Source organism: Hibiscus syriacus, unplaced genomic scaffold, assembly GCF_006381635.1.
Source record: "Hibiscus syriacus cultivar Baekdansim isolate YM2019G1 unplaced genomic scaffold, ASM638163v2 tig00110013_pilon, whole genome shotgun sequence".
NCBI lineage: Eukaryota > Viridiplantae > Streptophyta > Magnoliopsida > Malvales > Malvaceae > Hibiscus > Hibiscus syriacus.
The window spans coordinates 3,731,092-3,758,512 of NW_024062563.1; the positions used below are offsets into that span (position 1 = coordinate 3,731,092).

General features: G+C 32.8%; 1 long non-coding RNA gene and 2 pseudogenes across 1 annotated transcript; 1 reads left to right on the forward strand and 2 right to left on the reverse strand.

Moving 5' to 3' along the window:
* The first annotated feature begins 9,404 nt into the window (after nt 1-9,404).
* LOC120212560 lies at nt 9,405-12,632 on the forward strand (annotated as a pseudogene).
* Nucleotides 12,633-21,875: 9,243 nt separating this feature from the next.
* LOC120212561 lies at nt 21,876-23,575 on the reverse strand (annotated as a pseudogene).
* Nucleotides 23,576-23,587: 12 nt separating this feature from the next.
* LOC120212562 lies at nt 23,588-26,841 on the reverse strand. The gene is made up of 3 exons (XR_005524711.1): nt 26,724-26,841; nt 26,547-26,639; nt 23,588-23,689 (listed from the first exon to the last, which is right to left on the reverse strand). It is a non-coding gene; the product is annotated as an uncharacterized LOC120212562 (long non-coding RNA).
* Nucleotides 26,842-27,421: the final 580 nt, after the last annotated feature.

Genomic DNA, 27,421 nt, shown 5'->3' on the forward strand with positions numbered 1-27,421 from the left:
AAACTAAATGATAATACTGATAATTTAATTTTAATTGTATGAGAGCCTTTGCAGGGGGCGTGGACATTGGATTGTAGTTGGTGTCTTGGCGATAGCTCGCCGGCGGGAAAGTGAGGGTCCATGATTGACAATGAGCAGTCAAATAAGGTCCTTAATTAATGAATATTATTTTATTATTTAAATTTTATTCAACTCTTCGGAGTTTAGTTTTCGAAAATTAGATCAAATTTAATATATTTATTTGATGGATATTTGTATAAACCGAGTGAGCTCAATGATAAATAATTGTTGTTATTCTTTGAGATCCTAACTTCAAGCGTAAAAACGTTAGGGTGTGAGCGTTCAATGTCAAATGATCGAAAGTTATATTTGATTAGATACTAAGTTATACTTACTTCAGATTAATAAAAAAAGAGTGTATGTTTAATTTAATTATAATATTTATAATATTATGATATTCATTTTTTTATAATTTAATTTACATGTGGAAGTAAATTTTATAATATTATTAATAACTTAAATATCATCTAGGATTTTGTGATAATTTTTCAATGTTTTTTTAAAACGATTTTTCTTAGCATTTAAGGTTTTCTCTCCTAAAATTGAGATTAGATTTATATTTTATACATTAAAAAGTTAATTTTATTTGTTTTATTAGTAAAATGGATGATGTTATTTATGAATTTTTTCTTATAATAATAGAATCTGTTATTTCTTTTGATGGTATATAAATTTGATTTGAGTTTAATTAATATCAAATGTTTATGTTGTTTGTTTGATCTTAATTTCACTTATATATAAAACAATAAGATTAGTTAAGGATTTTGAAAATACTTTAAGATTAATGCTTTTGAATCAATCTTAATGTACTTTTCCCTCATGATCGATCCTTTTTGATCGATGGGAATAGGAATGACTGTTTTATTATTGGTTAGATTTGATCCGATAAATCCTGTTAATTTTTAATTTTGTTGTTAACTGATTTAAACAAAAACTATTTTAAGTAAAATTTTAACCTAAAAATAACTATCTAAGATTCAACCATGTTTTGTGTCATTGTGATGTTGTATGTCAAGTCTGGCAGCGATGGTGCAGTTTGTGGAAATTGAACATTATTTTTCCTATGAATGTTAAAGAGTTATTAGAGGTCTGGTTCTCTCAGAATATCAGTAGGAAAGTCCGTGAATTATGGTATCTTGGTTTCTTTAGTCTGATTTGGAGAATATGGTTGTGCAGAAACAAATTAAGGTTTAATGGATGTTCTTTTTCGGTTGATCAGATTTTTAATGTTGCCTTGATTCAGATCGGGGTTTGGGCTAATTACTTAGGCCGGTGCTGATCCCTTATGCTCAAGATTTTGTTCGAAGTCCGGAGTCCATTATTTTTAGTGGTGGTTGATTATGAGGCTTAGTCGAAGGGTGGTGGTGTCAAGATTATTGTATTAGGTTGGCAATTTTATTGTTGTCGGCTGCAGCTGTCTGTTTATCCTTTATGGGTCTCTGCTTCATTATATTTGGTTTTGATTTCTGTTTTCTAGTTTTCCTGGAGGAAGGTAGTTAGCATTGTAGTCCCCTACTGCTATCCTGAATGTCAATTGGTATTTTTCATAGGTTTTAAGCCGAAGAATATGAGTTTTGGAACTGTAGTTTCTGAAACAGGTTCTCTAGATCAAAGTCGGCTGCCGAGTAGTGTTCGTACATGTTTGCTTCTGTTTTTAGCTGTCAATTCTGTTAACATGGGACTAGGGTCGTATGCTATTCATTGCTATCCAGGGCGACGCATGACAGTCCAATATTTGCCGCCAATCAAGCCTCATTGTCCCGAAGGAGAGTGCGGGATCATGGGCTAGGGATGATCTAGTTGCCCATTGCCGTTGCTGTCGAGGTCATTCTTTCTTCTTTCAGGGCTGGGTTTTTGAGCTCTGCTGCAGTTCGGATTAATTCTACCGCTGAGGTGTTTGATCGATCAATATCTGCTGTTCATTTTGTTATAAATATCTTATGTTGCTTCGAATGCATAGGTGTTTGTTTGAGTGGGGTTGTGGTTTGGGGTTTATTTTATTTGATGTAAGAGCTATTCTTGTTGGAAATTTTTTTCACCTCAAGTTTCATTCTTTTTTCTTCATTTAGGGTTAAGGAGGTTTTTTAACGAGGTACTTGAGGTGGTATACTTTGTTATTATTTATAATTCAAAGTATTCTATTTAAAAAAAAAAGCATTGCCCTTTTATAGATGCTTGCATTTTTCTTGTGTATTAGGGATGGCAGAATAACCCGAACCCGACAGATAAACCCGAAATCTGATCAAGTTCAGGTCGGGTCGGTTTTGAATGATATCGGGTCAGGTATCAGGGATTTTTTCGGAGATTTTTTTGGGTCGAGGACGGGGCAAGGTATCCCCGCCCACCCTGATTATATATATATATATATATATATATATATATATATATATAATATTTTATATATTTTATATTAATTATATATATAATATTTTCGGATTCGGGTTTGAGTATAATATTTTGGGTCGGGTTCGAAGACGGGGCAAAACAAAATCCCCGACGGGGTGCCTGATAAAAAATCCGATGGAGATCGGGTCGGGGTTGGGGATGGGGATTTATTTCGGGTTCGGGGACGGGTACCCCGAACCCGCCCCATTGCCATTCCTATTTTGTATCTTCCATTTTCAGAGAGTGATTGGTTCATAAATTTTCATATCCACATCACAAATGATTTGTTTTTTACTTAATTTGTCACCCAACTTTTACTTAATTTGTCACCCAACTTTTACTTAATTTGTCATCCAACTAGCCGAATCTATTCATGAACTACAAATCCAAGAACAAAAGAATCGGTGAAAGACATATGGTGAAGGGGCAGGATTATATGTGGAACACCAAGACATTTGTTTTTACATATGGTGAACGAGCCGAATCTATTCATTTCTTTTTAGTTGAGTTTTCTAAAATCATATCAAATTTAATATATTAATTTGACTTTTATATTTAATTTAATTGTAGTATTTATAATATTACGATATTAATTTAAATATTTTTGTTAATTATATACTATATATATTCTTTTATAATTTTATTTGTATGTGGAAGTAAAATTTATAATATTATTAATAACTCAAATATCATCTTAAAATTTTGTGATATATTTTCAATGTTACTTTTTAAAATGAATTTTCATAATATTTTTGGATTTTTTTCCTAATAATTGAGATTAGATTTATATTTTATACATTAAAAATATAATTTTATTTTTTTATTAGTAAAATAGAAATTGTTGCTTATGAATTTTTTTCTTATAAGAATAGAATATGTTATTTCTTTTGATGGCATTTAAATTTATTTTGAGTTTAATTAATATCTAATGTTTATGTTGTTTATTTGATTTTATTTTAACTTATATATAAAACAATAAGATTAGTTACATTGCAAGGAATATGAAAATACTTCAAGATTAATGCTTTTGAACCAATCCTAATGTACTTTGCCCTCGGGATTGATCCTTATTGATTGATGGAAAAAGAAATTATTATTATTTTTTATTAATATTACTGGTTAAATTTGATCCCATAAATTCTGTCGATTTTTAATTCCGTCACTCACTAATTTAAACTCAAACTTTATCAAGTAAAATTTTAACCTAAAAATAACTATCTAAGATTCAAATTGAAATATAAATACCAACATATCTTATACGGTAATAATAAAACATATCTTATACCAACATATCATGGGTAATCTTAAAAGCATTGACCTTCCATTGATGCTTGCGTTTTTTATTTGTGGATCTTCCATTTACCAAGAGTGATTGATTCATAAACATTCATATTCACATCACAAACGATTTACCTTTACTTAATTCACCACCGAATGAGTCCAATTTGCTCCTGAGCTGTAAGTCCAAGAACAAAAACATCGGTGAAAGACAAATAGTGAACGCAAGATTACACGTGGGACACTAAGACAAACTTTTTTCATACAACCCTTCTCTTCTGTAACGCACGGTGGGTGGGTCGCAAGAGACAAAGTTTCGACGCTGTTGATGCCAAAAGGGGCGAAAAATTATGTAGAAAGTACCATAACTCTTGCATGTGGTCGTTGAGAGAAAATGGAATTTATTTCAGTAGAGATAATGTCACTCGAGTTAATGTATACCCTTGATAGAATTTAATCTATCAATCTATTTTCTCATTGGAGAATCATATTTAAATATTGATTGTGCAAGAAATCCTTTCTTGTTTATTTTTTAATATAGTAATATTAATTAAACTGATTTTAAAGTGTTGTTTTCAGTTTTTTATTATCGTATAGGAGTTTTCATAGCGACTTCATTGAACTTATTTGTAATTTTTTTCAGGTTGATATTTAAACCATAAATCTAATAATAAAATTGAAAAAGGCCCCAAGTCTAATAACACAATCTTCAAATATTTAAACCCTAAACTTGATATAGAAAATTCAATAAAATTTGAGCTAAATTTTACAAATCTGATAAAAAAAATCTGAACAAAGAGTTGCGAAGAAATTAAAGACCCAGAAAGCAATGCAGAAGGACTTGCTGCCATTAGCTCAGTTCCATATACTGATTAATTCGGTATTATTTTATTATTTATTCAATTTTTTAGTTGGGTTTATAAAAATTAGATAAATTGAATATAGTTTTTTTTAGTGTTCGTTTAAATTTACTTATAATATCTATAATATTATTATATTAATTTAAATGATATATATATATATATATATATATATATATATATTCATTTATAGTCTCCTTTGTATGTGTAAGTAAGATTTATAATATTATTTAATAAATCAATTAACATCTAAAGCTATGCTTTATATTGACAATGTTATTTTACAAAACAAGAGATTTGATGACAACGTGTTGATGAGAGTATATTGAAGTCAAAAAATTCATGGGAAGAAAGAGTTTGCAAAGAAATGTAATCCAATGATCAAATTGAATAAAATACAAAGTTGATAGACTAAATTAAAAAAATTGAAATTTTATTGTTAAGAATTAAAGTTACACGCATATCACATAATGGTTGGTTGTGATCAATTATGATAAAAATAAACTTAAAATGGAGGAAGAATTGAAAAAAAAATAAAGAAATTAGAGATTAAAACTATTAAATTACTTAGCGAAAGATAAAAAAAAGTAATTTTAATATTAATATTTTTCAAACTTTTAAATTTAAACTTGAAATCTAAATATCTAATTTGATTTGACTCAAATAACTCGGTTTAAATAATTTGTGATTAATTTTTTTTAACTAAATAGAGTTTTGTTCATCTTAAAAGAGAGTAATTGACTTAGTGATTCACGAGACCCTCATACTTTTATAAAAATAATATAGACCATTGACCAAGAAAAATTATCATTGACTATTATAATACTGATATGACATATAACAATAGATGATAACATGACAGGTGACACTCAAATATTATTTTTTTAAAAGACATTTATCAAACCATATCTTTTGTCATTTTATTAGCTTTTAATCATTAAAATCCAACTTAAGAGTTACTTTTGTCCATGTAATAAATCTAATTTATCATTTTTACTCCTATGGTATTTTCGCATTAATTTAACTCTTCAAGTTGCTCAATTGCATCAATGCTTAAAATAATTACTAATGTTTGGGGTTTTAAGTTATGGATTAGGGTTTAAGGATTACGAATTAGGAATTAGTGTTTTAAGTTGGGGTGTAGGGTAGGATGATGGAATTAAATAATTTTGAAGACTAAATTGATACAAAAATATCATAGACACAAAAGATGATAAATTGAATCCACTACAAAGACAAAAAATGATCCTTAAACTTTAAAAATTCCAAATATCTCATCCAAATTTTGGACCTTCCAAACTAAGAGGATTAAAGTCTTAGTTTCAGGTAATTTCTTAAAATACTATTCTTATACATATAAATTATAAACTTATATGTTTCGCAACATATGACATGAAATCAATGATTCATTAGTTATTTTTAGAGATTCTTATATTCTTTAATATTTTAGGATAAGAAATCATTTTAACTCTTCTAGTGTCTCAGGGTATAAAATTAATGTCATAGTGTCAAAATACGTTTAATGAAATAGTCATTTTAATCTATATTTTCTTAAAGTATTTGGTCTATTATTTTTTAATTTAAGTGATAACTGTCATTTTGCTATCAAAATAATTTGGGCTTCTTAAATAGACAGGAAAAGGTAGTATAGAGAAGTAGGGTCGATCCACATTGACTATGGTTTTTGTGATTTAGTAAAATTATTTCTTGATTTTAGGAAGAGATAGAGTTCCAGGTAAAATTGAAAAGATTTAAGAAAATAAAATAGATAATAATAAATAAAAAGGGAAATAATAAAATAATAAATAGTAATAGTAATAAATAAAAAGGGGTTTTGAATTATTTAAAAAAGTATAATGAAATAAAAATTAAATAAATAAATAAATAAAATAACTAAATTGGGACAAAGAAAACTTATTGTGAAAGCAACCCCAGACTTCAGCTTTACCTCAAATTCCTCGGATCATCGAAACAGATTTTTACTTCAAGATTCACGCCAGCTTACAAGATTCACGTCAACAATAACTTATTCCGATCTCAGTTTCCTCTTTAGCAAACAATTTTGCTAAGTGTGTTCTCGGGTCTTGAAAGAAAATTAGTTGAGCCTGACCAATGTCATACTCAGCATAATTGAAAAATGAAATTCTAAAAGAAAATAAAGAAGTAGGCGCAAAATAGAGAGAAAGCTAGAGAGAAAAAGAAGATTTTATTCTCAGACGAGAGATATATGTTTCTAGGCTTACCCTGAGAGGGTATTTATAGCCTTCAAATTCCTAAAAACAAGCTAAAACATCTTAAATCCTAATTAAAACACTTAAAACTATTTAAACTAAAATACCTAAAACAAAAAAAAATATTTAAAATAATATTATAAATCCTAATTAAAATACTAAAACCTATTTAAACTAAAATACCTAAAACAAAGATAAAATATAAAAATAATATCCTAAAACTTAATTAAAATACTAAAATCTATTTAAACTAAAATACCTAAAATAAAGATAAAATATAATGTTTAAAATATTATCCTAAAACTTGAGTTTAATCCAAATTCGAATTCCAGAAACGTGCTGCCAATTCATTCGTGCTTCTAGAAACGCTGACTGGATCTTCTAGGAGGTGCTAACATCATCGCATCGTCGGATGTTTCATAACCGAATTCATGTCCACTAATCCAACTTTGATTCCGAAAATAAAAAAAAACTACAGAATTCTTTTCTTTTAGTGTAATTTCCATAATTTGACGTCCTACAAAGAAAATGAATCAAAAAGAACAAATAAACCATAAAAACCAATGATTAAGGAGTAATTTAAAAGTAAAATATTAACTAAATTAAGCACTTATCATTAAGACAACCCTAACATTTAACTAGATTGTCACTTTTGCTCATATTATTTTTTAGACTCGTTTCATTTTTGGGAAAAATATCTCTATTTTATAGCGTTAATAGTTTATTAACTAACTATTTTCATCTACAGAGATGTCTTTTTGCTCCAAGATGAAATGTTAAAACTAAAATATTCTTAAAAAGATAAAAACCAAAGTGGTTATTTTGTCCAAGAAATACATTTTTTGACATTCTGCCAAAATTATTCTAAACGTAAGGTGTCCTTGTTAATTTCTTATTAGGCGTGCATGCAAACAATATTTTTATCTTACTCCAATAAAATAAACTAGAATAAAGTCATAACATAATTTAAATATAAAATTACTGATTTATATAGATAGATAGAACTAATACAAAATGACATCATCAATTGTTGGGGCTGATCAGTGAGATGGTGCCGAAGTGATACTGTTGGAGTCTGGGTAATCCCTCAAGAAGTGATCCAAACACCTGCAACCATTCATGCTCTGGAGCAACTAGAACACTCCCTTCGATGTCTCGATGACTAAGAATGTTGTGACCCATGAAACTGAAAGCCCTCTTTCTCTAACTATGGACTCCCTCATTATGCTCCTCCTACTCTCTCCATAACATTTAGGGTTGAGTTGAGGTGTTCATTTGGTTAATTCGGTGGCCGACCGAACCGAATTACCATTAACTGAATTAATCAACTTTTTTTCTTTAATCGTTAATCAACCGAACTTTTTTTGAAAATATTAACCGAAACGAATAAATTTTCGGTTAATTTTCGAATTAACCGAAATTTTTTAAAATTTTCTAATTTATATAAAAATTAAATATTTTTTAATTCAAAAAATAGTTTACAATTAATTTAAATAATATATAATTATAAAATAAAATTTTATATAAAATTTTTAATTAATTAATATTGATTTAAGTTTAAAAGTTATTGGATCTTAAATTATTAATTGAATTTTAAATGGTTTGGGATGAGCCCATATTTATATAATATTTAAAATTTAATTTCGGTTAATTAACCGATTTCGAACCGAATTAACCGTTAATCGAATTCTAAAAATTTTCTTAATCGTTAACCGACCGAACTAATTCGGTGACAGACCGAATTAACCGAACTAATTCGGTTCGGTCGGTTAATTCGAAAAAAATAACACCTCTAGGTTTGAGAATCCCTCTTTCTTTTCTTTCTTTGTAAGATGTATTTTTTTAATAATTTTATTCAATCAAATAGATGGGGATAAAATGAAAAAAAAATCATTATTGCTCTCAACGTTAATTTGAACCCATGCCTTTCATTAAACGTAAAACACTCAATTATTAAGCTAAGCTAATCATTTGGGTTAATTTCATTACATTTTGTATTTAATTTATATAACATTATCATCACAGAATAAATATTTTTCGATAATTATAAGATTCAAATATGAGACACTTTAAATTAAAGACCGAAAGCTTAGTCACTCATCTATAGCGTGAATCTATTTTTATTGTACTAAAAGTAATACTTACTTATATAATTATTAAATTAAATTACTAAAATTTATTTTATTTAATAAAACAATTAAATATTTTATATATTTTATAAAATTTAGATTAAATTATTCTAAATATTAATAATGTATAACATTTAATAAAGAATGGTGTTGTTAAACATAATTGTTTTGAATGTATTAGGAAACAAATCTGAGGTTTAATACAGTAGTGATTTGTAACGGCTAAACTACTCTCCAAAATAAGTAAATATACAAAATTACAAATCTTAGCCAATGTTAATTTCCTTTCCCCCAAAACGTACTCCGACCAAAGACTCTACAGTAATTGAAATGGACAAACTTTCCATTTCCATGTTATTTTCCGGGAAAATTCCAAAACCAAACATACGCCGTGACTACCAATCTTCTCGTGAATTATTATAAATATCAACCACATGAACCATGTCTTCATCTACAAAACAATATCGGATAAACAATAGTAAACCTTCAAAAACCCATTTTTCGCATCCTATTGATCTCAATGTCTGCGTTTTTTCTCCTTTCTCTTCTCACTTTAGCCCTTTTCTTCAACCTTTCTTCCTCCCATCGTCACCACCTCCAGCAAAACCCGCCGCAAAACGCCTCCCAAATTCACCTTGCGTGTCAATCCACTCGCTTTCCGCAACTATGTGAAACAGCTCTAACGCAGTCCTCCTCTCTCCCTCCCAACCCGACTTCACTTCAAAATCATCCAATCCGCCATTTCTGTATCTTCCCAGAACCTTAAAACCGGACAATCGATGGTTAAATCAATCCTCGAATCCTCTAAGGGAAACATCAACCGTACCAACGCCGCCATAAGCTGCCTCGAGACCCTTTCCAACTCGGATCACCGCATCAATTCCACCGTCGACGGTTTGACTCAGGGCAAGATCAAGGACGCACGTGTATGGATGAGCGCGGCGCTTTCCTACCAGTACGATTGCTGGAGCGGGCTCAAGTACGCCAACGACACCCAGTTGGTGAACGAAACGATGGCGTTTCTGGACTCTTTAACGCATCACACCAGCAACGCGTTGAGCATGATGGCCGCTTATGATAATTACGGGGACGACATGGAGTCGTGGACCCCACCCAAAACGGAACGTGACGGGTTCTACGAGAAAGGGTCGGGAGGGACGGCGCTGGTTTCAAGCGGGGGAGTGCCGGGTGGGGTTGAAGCCGGACGTGACGGTGTGTAAGGACGGTAGCGGGGGATGTTACAAGACGGTGCAGGAGGCTGTGAACGCGGCGCCAGATAATGTAGAGCCGACTCGGCGGTTCGTGATACTGATAAAGGAGGGGGTGTACGAGGAGACGGTGAGGGTTCCGTTGTCGAAGAGAAACGTGGTGTTTTTGGGGGATGGGATGGGTAAAACCGTTATTACAGGTTCTCTCAATGTGGGTCAGCCCGGAATGACCACCTACAACTCTGCCACAGTCGGTGAGTTTCCTCGTAATCTTAACTTTGAGTCGAGTCCAATGCTAAACACTTGGACTGTAATTAATTAATATTTAATTTTTGGGTAAAGTACGAAATGACTCTCTACTATAAATTAAGTAGTCTATCGATTATTAAAAATTATAAAATAATTCTTTAGTTAGAGTGCATTAGTATTTTAAGTCCTCTAATTATTAAAAGTTATAAATGATATATTTACTATTTATATATATTTCAAACTCTTCTTTTTTGGTCAACATGTTGACTAAGATATAATAGTCGTTTACCTCTAACTCATACTTTTATTAATATTTTAATAGAAAATGACGAATTTAAAATATATAAATAATTAAGTGATCATTTTGTAACTTTTAATAATAAATAATTCAATAAAACAATATTTTATATTTAAAAATTATTTTATAATTTTTAATAATTGAGATACTCAATAAAATAATATTATGTAGTTGTTTGTGTGTTTTACCCTTTGTCAGTGGCATACTATTCTCGTTTTACTTGGGAAAGTCTTAAATTAATGCATAAAATTCAACGTAGACATTGAAAGATGTTGCGAAATAGCGGTCAAAATTGTCGAAATCCGTGGCTTTGACAGCGGAAAAACAGTCTGAACACATCACTTGTACGTGAAAAGTTCTCTACCATTATACAAGTCAACTTTTTTTAATAATATAAATTGATTAGAAAATAATATATAGAGAGAGAATTTTTTAGTTAAATGTATACGCATTCTGGTAATATAATTGGTCAGAATTGAAATTTCTAAAGAGTATCATTGAAGTTGTTCTAGGAGTCAAAACTTAATTACAAATGATTTAAAATAAAAAGTATACACATGCATCCTTCCAAGAAAGGGAGAAAACACAAGCAGTTGTGCATGATTTTCTTCCATTAGGTTTGGTTGATGTGTTAGTTCATCTGCAAACTGATGTTACTTTTCAAAAGATTAGGAGCAGGTAGCTTTAGTTGATTTCGTTTGGGATGGAGGGTGATCATAATTGCTTTCACCTTGACCTTACGTCCCTTTTATTGACGTTGTTAGGTTTTTGTTGTTTGAATAGATTCTTGCCTTATAAACTAACAAGGCGAGATCAGCTGAATTCATGCATCTTGTGGTTCATAATTCAGAACCGACCTCAAAGTTGTTAAAGAGGTGGCAGACAAATAATATGCAAGTAACTGGTATATACATTTCAGTAAAATTTGCTGATTTCAATCTTGACTTAAAGTATTGATCGCCATCTAAGAAAGAAAAGGTACCCTTTTTTGTTTAGGCAGAAGAAATGCATATTGAACGATGACGATCTGTAAACTGAAGAATTTGTACAGTTTTATCCGATTGTTATCAGTTTATCATAGTCCTACTCCTAACATGTTCCATTGCCCTGTTGCAGGAGTTCTTGGGGATGGATTTATGGCCAGCGGCCTTACATTCGCTAACACGCAGGCCCTGATGCGCACCAAGCAGTAGCCTTCCGATCCGATAGTGATCTTTCCGTAATCGAGAACTGCGAGTTCCTAGGAAATCAAGATACACTCTACGCTCACTCGCTCCGCCAATTCTACAAGAAGTGCCGGATTCAGGGGAATGTCGACTTCATCTTCGGAAACTCTGCTGCAGTATTCCAAGAATGCGACATTTTGGTTGTCCCCCGGCAGCTAAATCCCGGAAAAGGAGAAACCAATGCCATCACAGCTCATGGAAGAACAGATCCAGCTCAATCAACTGGTCTCATTTTCCAGAACTGTGTGCTCAACGGCACTGATAAATACATGAAATACTACCTTAGCAACCCTAAGGTGCACAAGAACTATTTGGGAAGGCCATGGAAGGAGTATTCGAGGACAGTCTACGTAAACTGTGTAATGGGACCTCTTATTTCCCCGGATGGATGGATGCCATGGAGTGGTGACTTTGCATTGAAAACACTTTTCTATGGAGAATTTCAGAATTCCGGACCTGGTTCGAATGTGTCTGCAAGAGTCCCATGGAGTACACAAGTTTCAGCACAGCATGTATACACTTACTCTGTCGAGAATTTCATTCAAGGAGATCTGTGGATCCCAACATCATCTTGATCTCTTTTTCCCCATTAACATTACCAAGAATCTTCTTGATTGTTATGTCAAAGTAATAAGAACTTTAATGTTGTAAAATCGTCATATTTATATGCTACAAAATATTTATAGGAAAAGTAGCAGTCTTTTAGTCTCATGATATTGCAGTTTTATACCATGTATCAGACGAAGGATAGATTTTGCATTACCCTTTTTCCATTTGGCCTCTCTTCCACCCTGCAAATAAATATATTAATTGTAAAAGGGTTATATATTTATTATAATTCTAATTGATAATTAAATTGAATTTTATTATAATTTTAGTAGTTGAGATTATTTGATGATTAAATTTATTTAAATGAAAAAATTATGTACATTGGTGATTAAGTTTGTTTATTCTATAAATATTTTTATCTTTTAGAATAATGAGATATAATTATTTTGAAGAGATAAATTTTTTCACAATTATTTTAATTTTCAGGGTTTATATTGTAGAGACAAGTCTTGTAACACGTTGAAAGAATGTGTTGAGCTTAGATGGTAATTTAACCCGAAATTGACCCGATCTAATTTTATAGTGTCATATTTTTTAAAATAAAATTCAGGTTCATGATGGGTTGAATTTTTTAAGGGGTAAGGTTAGGGTGGAGGGTGAAAAAACTCCGATCTGACTTGATCCATGGATAATACTGTAATTTTTAAAAAATGATTTTTTAATGAAATTTTTATTTATACGAGTCAATTTAGATTTATACGATAGAAATTTGAATCAGTCGAAAGATATATATATTTTTTGGTCGAATCGAGATCGAATGAACGATACTGATCAACCCAAATTTTTTTATATATATATCATATTTAGATACACCAAAATTTAGATATATATCATAATTTGAAATACAATTCAATTATGTATATTTGTGTTTTTTAGTTTTTATATTTATAATGAATTATTACATTTTTATTTCCTACACTAATTTTTATTCTTCATTACATAATTTTATTTTATTTTCATTTACATATTCCCGACAAAAAGTGTCCAATAACAAGACTCTCCCTTACATTTTCTTTTGTTTTGGTTGCTTTCTTCCTCTTAATATCAATTCTAAAGCCTTTCTTTTGGATGTAATTTTCTTTATTTCAAATATCAATTGAAAAAGATTTTTATTTTCAATTTGGAAAAATATGTAACCTTGATACCTAAAAACTTGTAGGAAGCCATATAGGCTTCGATACATAATAATCTAAAATAATATATATATTAAAGAATTTACATTAATCGGTGAAGTGATTAAACGTGTTCAAATTATCTCATTGTATGGATTTAAATTTCGACATGTACTTTGAAAATGTAATACCTCTCCACTTAATTAAAAAAAGAATTTCTTAATATTGTCTAACTGAAAGCATAGATCATATCAAGGAAACGTGAATTCTGAACTGATCACTTTAGAGGAAAAATTCAGTAAGAATGCAAACTTGATGAAATCAAGTTACAACAAAGGTATTCAGCTGTCAGATGGAAGTTTCACAAGCTGGTGAGTTAGATATGTGAAATCTGTGAAGCCACATAGATTTATAAAACCTATGAATTAGGCATAGACAAGCAACTTACCAGGAAGGTCACTTGGTTGAACAACTTGGAGTGGGGAAAACCATATGCATTGATGGAGATAGGGACCCTATGATGTATGACAATGGTAATAATGGAGAGGATTTTGAGAGTGGGCAACTGCTTTTCTTGACTTAATTCACAAAGTTGTTATGGGATGAAGAGTCCTAAATCAAACCAAGTTGCATCATTGTGTTAGCTAAGGTTGGTTGCCCACATGTATGAACCAAAGGGGAGAATGGAGGTAGTCATTTTCTTTAAAAAAAATAAATTTTTATATATTTTTATATTTTTATTAAAAATCTATCTTCGTTTCTTAAAATTTTATAAATTCACCCATTCAAAAAAAATTTATAACACAAAATCTTGTGTACATAACTGATTGACCATCAGTCATTGGACGCCTTCACCGGTTATTTCATAGAGTCAGCTATCTATTCTACATGGTTAGAGGAATGAATCATGAAATAATATTGTATGAGAGAGAAAGTAATTGCTTCTGTTTAGTGGAATTGGTGTTTGAGAATACCATACCCTGGTTCCGGATAAGACATGGGAGACCTCAGTGCCTATGATTCCATTGCGCACTCCACTCCACCACATGAAATTAAGCTTGTGAAATTGGGCATTCCATTTCCATAAAAGTCGTGTTTTTTATGCTTTCAACTCCACTAATCGTCTTGTGTTTGTGGTTCTTCAAGCAATGCCCATTAAACAACACTCTCTTCCTTCTTGTTTATCGCTATATGATGGTCTTCACTATTTACATTAACAAATTTAAGTTATAAGGATTTAAACTCATTGAGTCACCTTTGTAGTTGAAAAAAGTATTGTTCTCTCGTATGTTGAAGAATCGGGTAAAGAAAACGAAAAAACACAAGAATTTTAATGAGGTTCGACAATGTGCTTACGTCCTCGGTGCCTAGACGACGCTAGAAGTTTTATTCAATATCTCATAGGTTTAGGTTACATCTCTATTTATAATAAAAAACCTAGTACATAATTAAAAAATTAACCATGTATCGTACCGCGGGGGCTACACCCCCGTACCCAACCCACATAATCATAACCCCCTTTACGAGACTTTCTTTGTAAGGTCAATTGATGTTCACTCACTCCGCTCCATCCCATGTCCTCTTTACCGGTATATTTATGAGTCATACCTAACAAATCTCCACCTTGGTGAATATCCTGCCCCTTGGAAACTTCAATGTGGGTTGGGTTACCTTACTTCTTTAACAACTCGAAACATTCAATAAGTCCAAGCAATGCTTGAACTTGTCTGTTGTAACTGACTTGGTGAACATATCAGCGGCATTCTAATCAGTATGTGCCTTCTGAAACAAAACCTCTCCAGATGCAACCAACTCTCTGATCTTGTGGAACCTTACATCAATATGTTTAGTTCTAGCACGATACACCTGATTCTTACCCAAGTGAATAGCACTTTAATTGTCACAAAGCAACTGAACTCCACCTTACTGAACACCCAACTCCTTCACTAAACCAATAAGCCATAAAGTTTCTTTTGCAGCTTCAGCTTCAGTTGTAGATAGTACCACAACAGATTGAACAATAGACTTCCAACAAATAGGCCCTCCACCAAGAGTAAACACATACCATGTCGTAGATATTCTATTATCCAAGTCACCTGCATAGTCTGAATCCACATATCCTACAACCAAAGGATTATCCCGCTGACTACCAAAAACAATTCCATATCCCACAATACCCTTTAAGTACCGAAAGATCCACTTGACTGCTTCCCAATGTTGCTTACCAGGTTTAGACATGTACTTACAAACTTGACTAACAACAAGAGCTAAATCAGGACGAGTACATACCATCTCATATATCAAGCAGCCAACAACAATAGAATACGGAACCTTTGCCATATCTTCAGCTTCCTTATCTGTCTTAGGGCACTGTTCTAATGAGAGTTTAAAGTGATTCACCAATGGAGTGCTCATTGGTTTTGCACTGCTCATCGCAAACCTTTCTAGCATTTTCTCAGTATAAACCTGTTGAGATAGCCATAGTTTCCTTGAGTCTCTGTCCCTGTAAATTTCCATTCCAAGAATTTTCTTTGCAGCACATAAATCTTTCATATCAAATTCATGACTCAATAAAGTTTTCAAACCGATAACATCATCCATGTTCTTCGCAGCAATTAACATATCATCAACATACAGTAATAGAAAAATAAAAGAACCATCATCAAGGCTCTTAACATAGACACAACAATCATACTCACATCGGTTGTAGCCAATCTTTATCATATAGGAGTCAAACGGTTTATACCACTGTCTTAGAGACTGTTTCAACCCGTACAAAGATTTCTTCAATCTGCAAACTAAATGCTCGTTTCCAGGTTGAGTGAAACCTTCAGGCTGTCGCATGTAGATCTACTCCTCTAAATCATCATGCAAAAAAGCAGTTTTAACATCCATCTGCTCTAAATGCAAATCCTAACTAGCCACCAATACAAGTACTGCTCAGATTGAAGTGTGCCTGACTACATGAGAAAAAAATTTCATCATAATCAACTCCTTTCTGCTATGAAAAACCCTTTGCTACCAAACAAGCCTTGAACTTCTCCCCCTCTTTTTCTGTTACTGCTGGTTTCTTCTTATACACCCATTTGCAAGCAATCGGCTTCTTACCCTCAGGAAGGTGAACCAACTCCCGTGTACGATTGTGATTCAAAGACTCCATCTCCTCAAACATGACAGCCATTCACTTGTCGTTTTCCTGACTAGTGACGACATCATGAAAAGTAACTAGATCATCACTGCTAACAGTAAGTGCAAAAGATACCAAGTCTTTAAAATCCAATCTGTTCGGAGGCTTTATATTTGTCCGTCTCACCCTGTCTCTGGCAAGACTATAATCCTGCAAATCATCCGTAGCGGAACCACCAGAAGTCGGTTGAGAAGTTTCTGGTTTCTCAACTGAAAACTGCTCGAAATCCACCACTGTCGTGTCTTTCTTCTGCTGCAACATGGAATGTTCATAAAAAACAACATCTCTACTGATCACAATTTTCTTCGCAACTGGATCTCAGAACTTGAATCCTTTGACACCTTTCTTGTAACCCAGAAAAATGCACTCCTTTGATTTTGCATCAAGTTTGGATCTCTCATCAGCATGTACATGCACATAAGCAGGACAACCAAAAATCCATAAATGATCAAAACTAACATCATGACCAGACCATACCTCTTCTGCAAATTTTCCAGCCAATGATGCCCTTGGCGATCTATTGATAAGATAACACGCCATGTTAACAGCCTCAACCCATAAGTGTTTGAGAAGCCCTACATTTAACCACAAACATCTGGTTAATTCATTCAACGACATGTTCATCCGTTCCGCAACACCATTTTGTTGTGGTGTCTTGCGCACTGTAAAATGTCTCTTAATTCAATGCTCCTTACAGAAGTGTATAAACTATGAATATGTGTACTTTGTACCATTGTCAGACCGCAAACACTTGATTTTTCGTCCTGTTTGGTTTTCTACCTCAGTTTTCCACAGCTTGAACTTCTCAAAAATGTCAGACTTCTGTTTCAAAAAGTACACCCAAACTTTTCGTGAAAAATTGTCAATAAAAGTAACATAATACCTAAATCCACCCAAATACGATATCGTGGAAGGCCCCCATACATCAGAATGCACATAATCAAGAATCCCTTGAGTTGTGTGCTTCGCAGTCTTGAAACGGACTTTAGTCTGTTTACCAAGAACACAATACTTGCAAAAATCGAGCTTACAGCTTTTGACACCATGCAACAAATTTCTTTTGTATAATTCTGCCATACCACATTTACTAAGATGAGCAAGACGCATATGTCACAGTTTTGTAGTATCATCACAGGACTCAACAAAATGAACTCCACCTACAACGATACTCCCTAACAATTTATAAATATTCCCTGCAGTCATCTTTCCTTTCATCACAGTCAAATCTCCTTTAACAATCCGAATGGTTTCCCTATCTTCATCAGCCTTAGGGATAAAACCATTCTTGTGCAAAGTGCCCAAAGAAATCAAATTCTTCTTCAAATCTGGGATATGCCTAACACCACTCAACGTCCGAATAGAGCCATCATACATCTTAATTCTGACATCACCAATACCAACAATATTGCAACATCGACTATCACCCAAATAAACAGAACCGGAATTAACTGACCTGTATGTCGAAAACCATTCCCTATTTGGCGTGATGTGATAAGAACATCTAGAATCAAGAATCCAAACATCCGTCAATTGAGTCATTAAAATAGAGAGCATATCACCCTCACTGCAATCAGAATTGTCATCTTCGACCACATTCACAGACTTGGATGAATAATCACGCTTTTCATCAGTCTGCTTTTTCAACTTCGGACAGTCTTGCTTTATATGTCCCGCCTCCTTGTACTTGTAACAGTAAATTGTCTTCTTATCCCTAGATTTGGATCTGGGATTCCGCTTGCCAGACCCTGCCTTCTCTGGCTTCAGTTCACGGTCTCGATTACCTTTGACATATAAGCTATTGGCTTGAGAGCTTTCCTCTGCATTATGCTTCCACTGGTTGTGAGCCAACAAGGCTACAGTAATCTCCTCAACGTTGATACTCTCTTTCTCATATGTAAGAGTAGTCACCATGTGTTTGTAAGAGGGAGGCAACAAACACAACAGAATCATCGCTCTGTCTTCATCCTCAATTTTCATATCAAGCCGAGCCAAATCAGAAACGATTTGATTGAAGACACTCAAATATTGCGTCAAATCATGATCGTCCTGTATCTTCAGCCCATACAGCCGCTGCTTTAGATACAGTTTTATCGTTAAGGATTTGGACATAAACTGACTTTTCAACTTCCTCCAAATTTCGTCTGGAGACGACAGATGCATGACGTGATACATGACCTCGTCCGCCTAGCATAATCGTATGGTTCCTGCCGCTCGCTGTTGCAATTCTTCCCAATCTTTCTCCTCCATCGATGCCGGCTTTGTAGGTCGCAAAGCCTTCAGGATCCCTTGCTGCGCCAACAGATCCTTTACCCTCGTTTGCCATAATCCGAAGTTACCCTGACCATCGAATTTCGCAACTTCGAATTTTGCTTCTGACATCTGATACCAATTGTTGAAGAATCGGGTAAAGAAAACAAAAGAACATAAGAATTTTAATGAGGTTCGGCAATGTGCTTACGTCCTTGGTGCCTAGACGGCGCTAGAAGTTTTATTCAATATCTCATAGGTTTAGGTTACACCTTTATTTATAATAAAAAACCTGGTACATAATTACAAAATTAACCCTGTACCGTATCACGGGGCTGCGCCCCCGCACCCCCAACCTACATAATCGTAACCCCCTCTACGAGACTTTCTTTGTAAGGACAATTGATGTTCGCTTCGCTCACTCCATCCCATTTCCTCTTTACCGGTATATTTATGAGTCATACCTAACATCGTAAAATTCTAAATTCGAACAGTTGTATCTATAAGGTGTATTGTCAATAACTAAAAAAATAATAATACAATATAATATTTAATAATTATTTTTATTACTTTTAAAATTCTAATAATCAAAACCGATTATTATAGTACCCTTTAATATAGTATACAGTGGATAAGGGCAATACGTGAGTGTGCGTGATGAATTGCATCCTACCTTGAATAGAAACCCACTATAAAAGTATTAATAAACTAACACTTATTTAAATAGTATTAATTAAGCCATTTATCATTAATATTATATAAAAGTATTAATATGATATTTAATAAAATTGATATAATTATACATATAATTTTTAATATTTACATATTATGTTAATTTAATATTAATTTAATAAATTTTCTCTCCTACCGTGTGGTCACATGTGATTAGTGAGAAAATAAACTACAGAAAAATTGCATAAGTGAGAGGATGAACTTGGGTTTTCTTGGCTGATAATCAGCACCCTAGCCACTGAACCAAAAGCCCATTTAGTTGATTACTTACACTTGCATTTATTTACCTCATAATATATTATTAATGATAGTAAAATAAAAAAAATAAAAACATTCAAATAAAATTTAATTTTTAATATTTTATACTTTTAAATAAAGTAAAATAAGTTTAATATATTTATATTTTCAAACAGAATTTTGCCCATGTTAATCCATGGAGTGTGGTGTTGGTATAAAATTACAATTTTGCTAAAATTAATGGGCCATAAAGTTACACCTTTGGATATGTGTTTTTAGGTCTAATAGGGAACATAGTTTTATTAATTAGCCCAATAGTATATATTGAAGTTTGTTTTCGTATTTATGATATTTGTTATAGTGTTGAAAGAACTTATCACGTAAAGGTGATAAGTTTCCCTAAAAATTATATTTTATTCGAATGATTAATATTTAATTATTTTTCGTAGAATTCATCATGCCGAGGTGACGAGTTTTATTAAAACAATATTATTTTTTAATTTAGAGTGTTTTTATAAAAAAAAAATAGGGTCTAAAATAAGTAGTCATTTATATTCGTTGGCTAACTACATTATTTTTTTGAATTGATGGAACTCGTCATGTGGGCGTGATGAGTTCCAACGGTCATTTAAAAAAATCATTATAAAATTTTTACCTCTTTAATGTAATATTTCATGGTTTAGTGTTTAATAATGTTTATGATTCATTGTTTTTATAAACAAAATCTATTATGATCTTTTTAATTTTTCATTGACACATCACTTCATTTCAGTACTCAATCACACCATTTAATACTTTGTATTAAATAAAACCTATCAATATAACCATTGGAACTCGTCACCTGAGCATGATAAGTTTTATTTATTTTTTTTAATATTTAAAAAAACTTCAAATTCAAATTCAAAAACAAAAATATTATTTTAATGGAACTCGCCACTTCGATGGGATGAGTTCCAAGAAAAATAATTAATTATTAAACTAAGAGAATCGGTTGAATAAAATAAAATTTTCATTGGAACTCGTCACTTGACGTGATGAGATCTAGGAACACTATAACAAATGTTGTATATCCCAAAATAAACCTTTACATGCCTTATTGGACTTATTATTTTTTTTAGTTTGCTGTATTGGGCCAATTTGGCTGGTTCAATTCACGGGCTTCATTCGATTTTGGACTACTATGAACCTTTGACGGAATTCATGGCGCCTTTGCCATCAGAGGGAAGTGTGGTCCTGATGGGTTTCAACCTTGGAGCACTCTGCATATCGATATGGACAAAATCAGAAATTAATTATTTTTATTACCGAGTTAAGGGTTAATGATTTATTAATCAAATTATAGGTAACCGATAACATAAGTGATCATTATAGATTTTTATATATATTTTGCTTAATCAACGATATCTTATTTATTGATTAATTGAAGGTCATTATACATGTTTATTATGGGACAAACCTTTCAATTAATTTGTTATTCACAATGTCACGATTTAAATCAGTAACCTTGTTTAAAGATCTAACTCATCTAACTAAATCAAATCAATTGATAGTTGGATGAATTTTGCATTTTTTCGTCTGGCATAAAAGGCTTAAGAAGCCATCTCATAAGAGGTCAGTGGTGCTCAGTCTTACTCAATTCAATTGCTTTGTAGAAATCTGGATTCATCACTTCATTCTTGGTGTTTAGGGGTTTGGTTGGATATCACAGAAAGCTTAAGGGTCAAATTATAAATTAATCATTTTTAATCCAACGAATAGAAAACATAACAATTATAGTTTGATGATCAAAATCAGAAAAAATAATCGAATAAAGGTGACATGTTGTAGTTGACCAAATTAAAATCAAAAGTGTGAAGCCACTTTTAAAACAGTGTCATTTGCTTAAAGAACATATTCAAGAACCCAAACTCATAAGGCATAGAGTGAAGCAGTGTTGATTGCCGGTGGGTGTTGGAACATAAAATTCATCATCAGTCCAGTTATTTTCACCCAGTGTTTCAACATGCTTTCCCATTCACATACATTGTCAATGCACTTCTTCCTTCGCCTGTCCTTCACCTTCATCCTCCAATGTCCGTCGCTGAAGTTCGCCTTCTCCGCTTCCCGTCTATCAACTCCAACTGCGCCTTTTGCTTCGATCTCAACAAGCAAACTGCTGTAATTTCTCCGGCATCGCGTCGTGCACTTTCCACCATCTTTCATGTGCCGCATCGCTAGCAAACTCTAGCATTATGTCCACATTCCAATTGCAATCATAGTCCTTGTAGCACAACCATGGCTTTATGCCCAAGTAATGAAGTACATAAAGGACAGGCGGATCGCTGCCGAAGAGACGTGTTTTCTTTTGCTTCACGTCTTCCTCGTCGCCGCTCCAGAAATGTTTGAGGAAGTTCATGTGCCGTGGAATCCGATGCCACCATGTGAAGACCTCGTTTAAGTATCCTTGATCCCCACCGTTGTATGATTCGAACACATCTAGTGATCCATCAAGATGGAAGGTGCAGTTTGATGGCTCAATGACCATCACACCGGAGTGAAAAGTGTGGCGTTGTTCCCCGTCGCCGATATTTCCGGCATGCCGAATAAGAAATCGATGTTGCGAAGAATTAGCAGATCGGCGTCGATGAATATGATCTTATCGTATTCGGTGAGCTGCCATAACCGGAACTTGCTGTAGTTTATCGTTGTAGGCATCTTTTTCAGCTTTGGATTCTGATCCTTTGAATTGTCCTAACTTTCCATCCAGCTGCCTCAAGTCCACTCCGGTAAAACACATTGATCGACTCGTCGACGAGTATCAACGAGGTCTCGAGTTGAGCCGGACATGCGGATACTTGAGCCGCTGCTATTGCCCCACATACATATACATGAGCTGAATGCAGAATTGTCGCATATGCTTCTCGAGATGGATTCCGATATGTTGATGCTGCATTTACTTGGCCGATGTTGCCAGACTAGCTGCGGATAGCTGCAGATGCAACCGAGCAACATCCCTTGACCAATTCCCTTCGTTCCTACAGGAAGCTTAACAGCAATCAGATCGAGACGTTTCCCAGGGACTTCGATCTTGGGTAGCGCGGGGCAAACCGGGACGTCTTCTTCTTGCTCCTCGTCGATCCATTCGGGATACAACGAGTCCCATGTTACATTGGGTCGGCATGATCCAATCGAAGAACCATGTGGTTGGCATCAGATATGAGGTGCTTCCAATGAGTGATTTCCGTATCATTGAAGTTCAAAAGCCCAATTCCCTGGTAATCATTCTTCTTTTTATCCATTTTCTGAAAAACTTTGATTACATCACCCCAGTTGGTATCTACATCCGATACATATCGAAAATCTGCTTTTCCCCTATCCATCTGTTCACGAAATTCGTTCTGCATGGAGTATCATTTCTATGGTTATGTATGTTAATGTATGTATGTGTAGGAGAGACATACCGAGGCGATGAAGGGTGGGATTGATTGGGCCATGGAGAGTAGAAAAGCTTAACGAAAATGATACAAAGAATGAGAAGCAGGAGAAGCAATGGATATTTACAGCAGCATGAGGAGCGGTCTTGGACTAATGGGAGATGGAAAGGCTTCTCATCAACATCTTTCACTTTGTTCTTATTTACTCTTCTTTTATATATGGCCTCACTGCAAATCAATGTTAATGGAAGAAAACAAGTTATCATAAGGCAGCGTGGAACAACTACTTTATATATTTAAGATTATATTCGTGTTTTTTCTCTCAAATGTTTTAATTCATTTTTATTGGACAGATAACAGAAATTGAAGTCAAGATCTAAGTTTCAAAGGAACAAACTATAAACTTTTTTAAACTAAAAGGTAACTTCTAATTAACTCATAAATATTCAAATTATATATATAATTTAATTTTTTGCGGGGTTGGGGGTTATAGCCAGGGGCAGACCCAGGGGTAGCCAGGGGTTGCCCGGGCAACCCCTCAAATTGTGAGAAATAAAAATACTCTCAAAAGATCCGGCCATTTTTATTTCCTTTGCGGAGTCCCAGGACACTGTCAAGCCGGCCAGAAAGTTGATGTGTTGGTTAAACCGTCATCCAAAGGCCCAGCCGTATGTCCTAGCCCTTCTACTTTGGGTTCGTCTCCTGCAAACTCACCATCAGAAATGGTGAGTGCACCTGGCTCTGTCTCCAGGGGCGGACCCGGGGTAGCCAGGGATAGTCCGGGCAACCTCTGAATTTTTGTCCTGGGTCCGCCCTTGGTTATAGCCCCTCTCATTTACCAAGTACACTCGTCCCTGGTAGAGAGTGTTAATTATTTTCAGAAATAGAATTATTATAATGTAATATATATTATTTTGTTTGATTTATTTGATAGGATGTAAGATTATATTATTTTATGAGTAGGGTTTAATATTATTTAAAAATAAATTTTATTGAATATTTATTGTCATATATATATATATATATATATATATATATATAAAATAAAATTTAATATTTAATATTAATTAAAAATAAATTAAGATAAATTAATAGATAAATTTAAGACTAAAATAATTTATATGGTCATGAATTTTATATTACCGGTTAAAATCTTGAAAATAACATTTTTATAAATTTTATCACACAATTGACCTAATTGATAATGTAACATTCTTGCATAAGAAAAATATTTATAATATTAAACAATAAAAATATCTTTTTAAAATATTATTACACTCTATAAAGAATATTCCTTTAACTAATACATTGTTGACATGTTATTTTTTTTTCACTTGAGAATAATATTCCATTGTTTATGAATATAGAGAGAAAATGCACTTCTTTAGCTAAATAATGCAGCGGAAAAAATTTAAAAAAATACATATGTTTGATAATTATTTTGAGACCTAAGTTTATAATTTTATAACGCAGGTGGAACTCATCATGAACAAGGATGGATGTATATGTTAAAGAGGTGAATTTGACTTTTTAAAATCAACTTAAATTTCAAGAAGACAAAAAAGATTTTAAATAGAAAATACATAAAAAATCTAAATTATTTAGTAACTTTAAAATTTGAAGGAGGCGACTGCCCTCATCATTCCTCGTAATAACGGCCACGTATACTATGACAAATGGCATAGATCTCAAAATAATTCTCAATCTCTCCTATTTTTCAATATTTTTTTCACCCACAATATTTCTTAAATTTAAAAAAGAAGTGCACAAAATTTAGGCTAAAAATAGAATAAGATCTCAGCATAATAATTTTTTTTTGTAATGTAATGGAGAAAATCAGCAACATAAATCAAAGAAGTGCGACATCACATCGAATATATTTGGTAGAATGATATCTTCCGTAGGTGAAGTTTTGTTTTCGATCTTTCAGATGAACCTATGGAAATAATGCAAGTTTATCTTTTAGAATTTAAAATGATTTATTATTGATGAAATAAAGAAATTTAAAATAAATTAAATTTGGTGGAAGAATTAATAAAATTTATTAAATTAATGTCTAATAAATTGATGACATTAAATTTTTAAATAAAAGTAGATATAAGATAATAAATATTAAAAAGCACTCCTATGTTTTTATAATTAAATTTAAAAGTAATTAAAAAATGAATTTAAACAGAACAATTTGAGATATATAAACAAAGATTCGTAAAATAGAATGATAAACCAGTATCATGAATGTAACAGTAGCGTGAAAGGAACAGCAGTCGGCCAAAAGCTAATGGAACTCGTAGACTCTACTTCTACTCATACTCCAGAAGAAGAAGAAGAAAACTAATTTTAAAAGGTATTTTCCTAATTTAATTAATTAAATTTGAGTTTCAATGAAGTTAAAAACATTCTAGTGTTTGATAAAAAAAAACAATTAAATCTACGAAAACCAGGCGATCAACATATGAAATAGCACAACATAAACTGTCTGCCACCTCCACCAGGACTTAGATACACCGAGGTATCATTTCATCATCTTAGGATTTGGAATTCTATCATTTATAATACTTTTTGTAAAATATGTATTGATCATAGGATGAAAATATTCAATATATCGTTTTGACGTTTACACCTGTTAGGGATCATTTTCCTTTGACCAAATTGTTTAAATCGTATGAAAAGTAAATGCGTGGTTGGTTAAAAGGAAGCCCCCATGGTGGTCGGTCAATCATTGGATTCAGAATTCTAGACAGTAAGAACGATCCTTTTGTTATTATATTATTACAGTTGATGGTAAACTTTATATATCCACAAGGGTAAATATGATTGTAATTTTAAGTGCCTGGAATTCCTCAGAAACTGAGAGTTGCAGCAGAAACTATGGATTTGCAGTTGCAGTTAAACCCATATTCTAAACGTCACTTTAATAGTGCGACCTAGGTGACCCGGCTGTCTTTCCTCTACCCTATTCATTCCACTCTAATTGAGAAAATAATTTCTGATTTTTTTTTATCCCATCAATTATGCAGTTTTGCAGGTAAACAAATCCTGAAATATTACTAGTGCAAGAAACAAGAAGAAGAAGAATGAGACTCACATTGATGCAGATAAGCGATGTCTGGGTAAGTTGCCATAATCTCTCTCATTCCTAGGCCTTCAGTGTTAAACGGCAAGGGCATGCATGCAAAATCTGATCCACAAAAACAATGAAAACTGATATAATATGAACCAAACGACGGAGGAAAAGAACAAGAAATGCCACAAAAAACTGAACCTATGATGTGTGGCAACTGGCAAGAGAGAACACAGGCCTTGAAAGCCAAACAAACAAGGCAATATAGGCTGTGGGAAACTTGCTCCCTCAATTATTATATTATTTACTTCATACCCCAAAAATCTTTATTATTATTATTATATTATTATTATTATTATTTATTTTGATTTCTCACCATATTTTTTAGGCTGTGGGTAAACTATATTTTTTGTCATCCATCTATTCATGCAGTTCTATTTGGTCACAAAATTATTTTTTTTTCAAATACCTAATGTACATTTGATATGCCGTTAAAAAATTTAACAGTGATTTTAACGTATCATCATAAGATAATGTCATATCATCATTGAATAATTGGAAAAAATACTCACATCACCAGTTCTGTTTATTTTTTAACGACGGGTGACTAAAATGGAACTAAAACATAACGTTAGTAGGGATGAGAATGGGAGTTGAGCCCGACGAGTTTCAGCCCGACCCTATTGAGTCATTTTTTTAAATTAGGTTCAAATTGGGTCAAATTCAGGTTTAGGGTGAAAATACCCCTCAAAGCACACATCATTGAATAATTGGAAAAAATACTCACACCAGTTCTGTTTATTTTTTAACGACGGGTGACTAAAATGGAACTAAAACATAACGTTAGTAGGGATGAGAATGGGAGTTGAGCCCGACGAGTTTCAGCCCGACCCTATTGA